Source organism: Perognathus longimembris, chromosome 12 (assembly GCF_023159225.1).
Source record: "Perognathus longimembris pacificus isolate PPM17 chromosome 12, ASM2315922v1, whole genome shotgun sequence".
Taxonomy (NCBI): domain Eukaryota; kingdom Metazoa; phylum Chordata; class Mammalia; order Rodentia; family Heteromyidae; genus Perognathus; species Perognathus longimembris.
The window spans coordinates 36078574-36085135 of record NC_063172.1 but is presented as its reverse complement, the minus strand read 5'-3'; the positions used below and the strand labels follow the sequence as shown (position 1 = coordinate 36085135).

Here is a 6562-nt window from a genome sequence, read left to right as displayed (position 1 = left end):
AAAATAAAATACACAGCACTCAGCAATTCTTCCTTGCTGAGGAAGTGGGTATATTCTGATACCCTGATTTGTCTTTTCAGTTTCCTTTATGGGAAAGTAGCTTTGCTTGTTTGTTTGCTTTGTTTTTTCCTCTGATTTTTTTTCCTCACTGAGTTAGAGTGGAGTAGTTAAAGAGGCTGAGCCTTGTCTTGCCTTCCCTGCCATGTTCGAATTAGGGGTGTTAATCTGCTAGTGCTGGGAATGTAAGGGTTGCCCTCAATCAGCTCCTGGTGGGTGAGCAGAGGTCTCTTCCTCCTGCAGGCTGGATTCGAGAATGTGTAGAGTCATCAAGACAATGTAGCTTGCACTGGCTGCCAAAGACATGGAACTCTGATTGATCCCGACTGCTGTGGTATCACACTTCTCTTGGAGCAGACAATGTGTATCTTTCATCCTACCAGAGTTTAGTTTGTATTCCAAATCTAACTCAACTGCCATTGCACAAGTCCTCACTTTCACTCTGAGGCTGTCGTTTTGGTGATTTAAGTCTTGAATTTTTAGCTGAGTTCCAGCTGGCAACCAATACCTTTTCCCACCAGGGACATTCTGTTGGTGAACCTGAAGCCATGTTGTTTCTTCCTTCAATTGGGGCATAGAATCGGGAAGTTTTCAAAGCCTTTACTTCTCTTGCACCTGGGTTCTGCATGTAGGTAGACCTTGGACTTTATTTTTGTAGAGTGGCTGCTGAGGCATGAGCATGGACTTTCCATGGCTTGCCTTTTGGACCAGTCTTCTGCTGTAACCCCTCTGATAGGGATTCACCCTCTTTTCTGTCTTGCTCAGTGATCTATTTTAGAGTGTTGTTTCTTTCCATTGATCTGGATGTTGTCTGGTTATTTACTGCTTACTGTTGCCTTCACTTGCTTTCCTTACCAAAGCCTGATAATTTTGTTCCTGGTTTTTGGAGGTACAGAAAAGCACTAGCTGTGTGTCTAAGTTGTCATCACACATCTCTCCTAAGTGTCTTAATTGGTATTAGCATATTGATTCTTTGGTGGCCTGAAATTTTCATTATAGAGATGTTTCACCTCCTTGGGATTATTTTTTGCCAGTCCTGGGACTTGGAACTCAGGACCTAGGCACTGCCCCTGAGCTTTTTGCTCAAGGCTAGCACCTCTAACTCTGGGGCTAGAGTGCCACTTCTGGCTTTTTCTGTTTATGTGGTGCTGAGGAACCGAACCCAGTGCTTCATAGATGCTAAGCAAGCACTCTACAGCTAAGCCACATTTCCAAGCCCCTGTGTTATTTTTTTAAAACTCTAAGGAATAGTATTGTTTTCCTGATTTCCTTCTCAGCAACAGACTAATGTTGGCATATAGAGAAGTTATTGATTTTCTATGCTGGTTTTATATCCTGTCACTTATCAGATCTAAAAATCTGGTAAAAATAAGTCCACAAAGTGACAGTGATCTATGTTCAACAATGGGCTTACGTGTCTAAAACATTTCCTAAAATGCTTGAAAGAAGGTATACTCTTCTGCTGCTGGGTAGAAGATTCTGTAGATATCTGCCTGTCTATTTGATCTACCTTGCAGTTTAACTCTGAGGTTATGTTTTTTCTTATAGAGGGGGGGCTGGATGATCTATGTATTGATGAGAGAGGAGTATTGAAGTTATCCACTATTCTTGTATGGGGGTCTATCTTCAACCAGGAATAGTGGGTGCTTACAGTACAGAGAAAATGGCCTTTATTTGTAAATGCCTGAATTCAAGACTGTTTTATTTCTACCTTTTAATAACTCATGTATCTTAAAGATATCTTAACATATACACACTTATTCAACTGAGATAAAAGGTCACTGTGTTCCAGTATCAAAATTCAGTAGAAGAATTAACATATATTAATAGCTTTAAAATGTCTGGATAAGGGCTGGGGATATAGCCTAGTGGCAAGAGTGCCTGCCTCGGATACACGAGGCCCTAGGTTCGATTCCCCAGCACCACATATACAGAAAACGGCCAGAAGCGGCGCTGTGGCTCAAGTGGCAGAGTGCTAGCCTTGAGCGGGAAGAAGCCAGGGACAGTGCTCAGGCCTTGAGTCCAAGGCCCAGGACTGGCCAAAAAAAAAAAAAAAAAAAAAAATGTCTGGATAAGATTTTCTCTTCTCAAACTGGCTGATGTTCATGATTAAGAGGGTAAGAGACATTTGGTATGATGGTTACACAAGGCAGTCCATAGTAGCATCCTAGATTCTGTATTAGACAGTCATGAGAACCATCTCAACTTTATAGATGAAATAATCTAAAATATTTCCATTTTCTTGTTAATTGTGGTACAATTTGCCACATGCACAGTGTATTTTCAGTGGCCTGTATGAAAATATTTGTGGCTGAAATATGTTCATGGTGCCTGAAGAGATACACTTGTTTTTCTTAAAAGGTACAGAGAAATTTATAGGGTTTATATGATTTGTACAGTTATCTATTATTTTCCTGCACATCAGGTTTTTCTTTTAGCCATAGGTCTGATGGAGGTCGCTTTATTCATCTCCAAGCAGCGTGTTAAAACTGAAAGGCTTGAAATATTCTAGACGATGGAAGTCAGGTTCTTGTCCTTCTTGGGATTCACGCTGGAGCACAGGGTAAAGGGCTTCATAACGTCTTTTATCTTTTGACCCATGAATTGCAAATGAATTGAATTTTGTCACATTTGGTGGAAAATAAGCCCAAGGAAGATATGCTTTTCCCTTCCATTTTGTCTCTTCTCTGGACACTTCGAATGATAAAGCTAGTTCCTGTTTTCACACATTTCTCCTACCGGAGAGTAAAAGCACCAAATGTTGTCCATAGGGACAAAGTTCAACTTCTAAATACTGCTCAGTTACATCATTCAAGAAAAATGCTCTACAACTTCATAGTTCCAGAGCTCATTGAAAGGTTTTCCTGGCTCTCCAAGGGGAGCAGGAGGGTCGTTGAAAAGTGGAGCACTGACTTCCATCATCACACTTCCCTCACCTGGACACAGCCCAATAGACACAGGCTCATGCGGTACTGGAAAACCATCCCAAGTGTGTTTAATTTCAAAATCCATCTGATGACCTCCCAGACTCACCGCGCCGGGGGTCTCGAACATGCCACCCGAACTGGTGCCCACACGCCCGCTCCTATTGTCAAATACTTTAAATGCATAAACTCACTACAGTATTATGAAGAAAGAAACTGATAAGGTCAAAAAATAAAATATTGCTAGCTCCCCAGATACCCTCTAATGGCCTTGGCCTTTCTCTCTGCCCTGGAAGTAGCCATTATGCTAACTTTCATGATAAACATTTCCTTGTTTTTCTTTATTGTTTTATTACAAACATTCAATCCTAGGCAATATAGTGTTTAGCTTTACTCTTTTTCTTCAATTGTATGCAAATTTAACAGTGTAATATATAATCTATTATGTTTGTGGCATTTGCTTAACATTGATTTAATCAATAGACTGTTTAGGTTCTTCATATAGCTGTAATTCATGCCATCTATTACAGTATTCCATTTAGCAATGTGTCACTATTTGGAAATTTTCTTATTGATGTCTGCTTTTGAGTTTGGAGTTGTAATAAATGTGTGACCATTCCTAAGAAAAGGAAATCTCTTCTTAATTCTTTAGCCTACTTATGAATGCCTTTGCTGTTTATGGAGGAAGTTGTTATGGGGGGGTGGGTTTAATTTTTTCAGCTCCAGGTAGATTTTTTGATATGAAGCCTTTGTCTGTTGTTTGGCTAGTGAAGATCTTCTCCCAGTCTGTGCACCTCCTATTTATCTTGCTAACTATGTCATCTGCCATGCAGAATCGCTGCAGTTTAATGCAATCTCCCTTATTCAACCTTTCTTTGGCCAAGAAAATGTGATAGTAGATTTTCTTGGAATTTCATTCATCCATGAGAAAGCATGATATTGACCTGGAAGAATTATGCTAATCTTCCTTTGGATTGTTGGATTATTTGTCTTTGTTGAGTTATAAAGTTTCTTATATTCTGGATACTACACTTTATCCGATAGGTGATTTATGACAGGGTTGTATTGTTTTTCAGTTGATGTGTTACTTAAAGCACAAGAGGTTTTCATTGTGTGAAACCCATTTTTACTTGATTCTTGTTATTCTGTTGACTTCTGCTTTGGGAGTCGTATCCAAAAATGCTTTGTCTAACTCTATATCATGAAGATTTCTTCCTGTATTTATTTTAGAATTTTACAATTCTCAATTTTACGTGAGCTCTATCATCCATTTTGAGTTAATTTTTTATTTTGTTTCATCTATTATTTTTACAGAACCACCAAATGTATTCAAGATTGTGAAGATGATTATGGAAAAAAAAATCCAACCTGTAATTATTTTCAGTTTTAGTAAGATTGTGAAGCTTATGCTCTTCAAATGACTAAGTTAGATTTCAACACAGGTATTGCATGTGTTCTTTATAGTTCCAATGCTATATGTAAATGACTAAAATATATTTCTAGTAATATGTCTGTACACAATTACTTGACTATTCGTTTCACCTGTAACCAGCCAAGGAGGGAGTTAAGCAGTGTTTGCTAGGCAAGCTCTCTACTGCTTGAACCACACCACCTTCCTTTTTGCTGTAGTTTATTTTTCAAATAACATCTTGCATTGTAGATGCCTTCTTCAACACCCCTTTCCCCATTCTATGTATTCTTCCTAAGTAGTTGAGATGTAGTATATGTAACATAAATGCATTCCTCATCGCAGTTGAAATACTAATTCTTTAGGTTTATTCTCTGTAGACTGTTACTCTTTGTAATGTTTGAAAATCAATGTCACTGACTTATTTTAATATTTTTATACCATTCAATTTTCCTTTACAGATGAAGAAAAGAACATGGTTGAAGAAATATTAAGAACAAGACAAGGATGCCCACTCTCCCCACTTCTGTTCAACATAGTACTGGAATCCCTAGCCATAGCAATAAGGCAAGAGGAGGACATCAAAGGGATCCACATCGGCAAGGAAGAAATCAAGTTATCCCTATTCGCAGACGACATGATCTTATATCTCAAGGACCCAAAAAACTCAGTACCCAAACTCCTACATCTAATAAACCAATTTGGCAAAGTAGCAGGATACAAAATCAATCCACAAAAGTCAGCAGCTTTTCTGTACACCAGCAATAGACAAACAGAAAAGGAAATTATGGAAACAATTCCATTTACAGTAGCCAAAAAAAGAATAAAGTACCTAGGGATCAACTTAACCAAGGACGTGACGGACCTATTCAATGAAAACTACAAAAATCTAATAAGGGAAATCAAAGAAGACACAAGGAGATGGAAAGACCTCCCATGCTCATGGGTAGGCAGAATCAATATAGTGAAAATGGCCATATTGCCCAAATTGTTATACAAATTCAATGCAATACCTATCAAAATCCCAGCCACATTCTTCACTGAAATAGAGAAACCAATCCATAAATTCATATGGAACAGCAAAAAACCTAGAATAGCCAAAGCAATTCTAGGCAAAAAACATAGTGCAGGAGGTATCACCATACCAGACTTCAAGCTCTACTACAAGGCCATCATAACAAAAACAGCATGGTATTGGTATAAAAACAGCATGGTATTGGTATAAAAACAGATCGGAAGACCAGTGGATTAGAATTGAAGACCCAGAAATAAAACCGCACTCTTACAGCCAACTGATATTCGACAAAGGAGCTAAAGACATACAATGGAATAAACATAGCCTCTTCAACTACTGGTGCTGGGAGAACTGGGCAGCCATATGCAGAAAACTCAAAGTAGACCCAAGCCTATCACCATGCACCAAGATCAACTCAAAATGGATCAAGGACCTCAACATCAGACCTGAATCCTTGAAACTACTGAAGGACAGAGTAGGAAAGACACTAGAACTTATAGGCACAGGAAGGAACTTCCTGAATAGAGTCCCAGGGGCACAACAAATAGGGGAAAGACTCAACAAATGGGACTACTACAAATTAAAAAGTTTCTGCACAGCTAAGGTCATAGCCACCAAAATAGAAAGACAGCCAACGATATGGGAAAGGATATTTACCAGCACAGCAACAGACAAAGGCCTGATATCTGTCATCTACAGAGAACTCAAAAAACTAAGCCCCTCCAAGCCCAATAAACCTATTAGGAAATGGGCAAAAGAGCTAAAGAGAGACTTCACAAGAGAAGATATAAAAATGGCAAAGAAACACATGAGGAAATGCTCAACATCCCTGCTAGTAAAGGAAATGCAAATAAAAACAACCCTGAGATACCACCTCACCCCAGTTAGAATGGCCTATACTCTCAACTCAGGAAACAACAAATGCTGGAGGGGCTGTGGGGAAAGAGGAACCCTTCTCCATTGTTGGTGGGAGTGCAAATTAGTACAGCCACTTTGGAGAACAGTATGGAGGTTTCTCAAAAAGCTCAATATAGACCTACCCTATGACCCAGCCATACCACTCCTAGGCATCTATCCTAAACAGCAAAACCCAAGATATCAAAAGGACATTTGTACTTCCATGTTTATCGCAGCACAATTCACAATAGCCAAAATTTG

The 6562-nt window shown here is 39.0% G+C and overlaps 1 pseudogene; it reads right to left on the bottom strand.

The window, feature by feature from the left end:
- Positions 1–2123: 2123 nt before the first annotated feature.
- On the bottom strand, positions 2124–3075 carry LOC125360727 (annotated as a pseudogene).
- Between the last annotated feature and the right edge of the window lie 3487 nt (positions 3076–6562).